Source organism: Mus caroli, chromosome 3 (genome assembly GCF_900094665.2).
Source record: "Mus caroli chromosome 3, CAROLI_EIJ_v1.1, whole genome shotgun sequence".
In the NCBI taxonomy this organism is placed as follows: Eukaryota; Metazoa; Chordata; class Mammalia; order Rodentia; family Muridae; genus Mus; species Mus caroli.
This window is the reverse complement of record NC_034572.1, coordinates 112,274,443-112,276,132: the sequence shown is the minus strand read 5'-3', so window position 1 is coordinate 112,276,132 and position 1,690 is coordinate 112,274,443. Positions and strand designations below refer to the sequence as shown.

Below are 1,690 nucleotides of genomic sequence, written 5' to 3'. Positions count from 1 at the left end.
CACCCACCCACTCCCACCTCCCCACCCTCGAATTTCCCTATGCTGGGGCATCGAGCCTTCACAGGACCAAGGGCCTCTCTTCCCATTGATGCCTGAAAAGGCCATCCTATGCTACATATGAGGCTGAAGCCATGGGTCCCTCCAAGTGTACTCCTTGGTTGGTGGGAGCACTGCGGGGTCTGGGTGGTTCATATTGTTGTTCTTCCTATGGGGTTGCAAATCCCTTCAGCTCCTTCACCCTCACATTTCTTTTTAAGATCTATTGAAAGGTTTAATGGGCTATTCTGCAGAAATGGCATACCGAGTAAAATAAATTATATCTGAGAGAGTTCATCCTTTAAGACTATATGAACAGTGTCATTTTAGAAAAGCCAACAGGTTGAACTATATAATATGCAATAATATTTTATGAAAATAACTTTTCTCTCATGTGTTTATCACATGTAAATTTAGGCATTATTAAAATATGTTTAAATCATGTGTGTGTATAAATTAATCTTCATTGATCCTTTATTGAGTAAGGTTCTCACATAGCCCAGGACTGTTTCAATATGGCTGAACTCTGGTTCCTTCTGCTTCTTTCTTTCAAATACTGGGATTACAGTCATGAGCCATCCCCTACCAACCTCATCTAGTTTATGGGATACTAGGAGTTAAACCCATCATGCTAAGCATACACTCATGACTGAGTTATTTCCCTAGGTCTTTCTGGACTATTACTAAAATAGGCATGTATAGATATATGGAATGACTAATTTCTTCATCTATGATTAACTAGATACAAATCTGTGCTACTATGTAATAGCTATGGAAAATAAGATTGAATAATTTGGCAAGTAGAATCTCTCTATGTATGGCACCATTAATTAACATTGGGCGTATCATACTTTAGGGGGATCTCAAAGAACAAGCAAAGTATTCCAAACAGAACATGCAAAGGATAAGGATTCCTTTATCTGTAACATAAAGAGAGTGTGCAGTGCAAGGCTTCTGGCGCTTGTGTCAATTTAGGTTTGCTTTAGGTTGTAACTCATAAGTAAAGGTTAGCTATTAGAAAGAACATTTTTATAATCTGAAGGGGACAGTCTTAGCTGTGCAAATTATCATCTTTACCGATCACAATAGTGCAGAGGTTTAAGAAAAAATAATCCCACATAAAAAACACCTAAGACCTCCATCAGAGTCAGCTGTTCTGCCACAAAGAGATATGGATTGTGATAAGAAAGAAAGGAAGCCATGCATGAGAACATAAATGATCAGACACAGGGAGCTGGATAACTAAATTACCCAATCCTGGTGTCATTTAATCATCTGTATGTAACACTAAAGTGATGGAATGGTGGTGACACGTCATCTGGGTTGACCAAAGATGAAAATACTAAGGCAATGCTATATAATCCCATTCTGCAATAAAAATACAGACACGAAGGCCAAGGAACATTTTGGATGTTCCTCTCTCGATTCAATGCATTTTGAATTCTGCTAACTCTGAGATATATGTGTCTCCTAAGTTCTTTGCAGCTTAGGAATCTCTCTAAATTCTTACTATGACTTGAGATTCTTTTTATATTTCTTAACTTAAAAAAAAAAACCTACAACATCCATTGTTTGTATATGAGAAAAAATGAAGCACAAGTTAATTTATTTACTTAGGATTTCGGCAGCCCCTCTCTCCCTCCCTCCCTCCCTC

The 1,690-nt window shown here is 37.9% G+C and overlaps 1 protein-coding gene across 1 annotated transcript in view; it reads right to left on the bottom strand.

The window, feature by feature from the left end:
• Dpyd (dihydropyrimidine dehydrogenase) overlaps positions 1 to 1,690 on the bottom strand; it is an 849,196-nt gene that overhangs the window by 770,393 nt on the left and 77,113 nt on the right. The gene's annotated exons all lie outside the window — the stretch shown is intronic.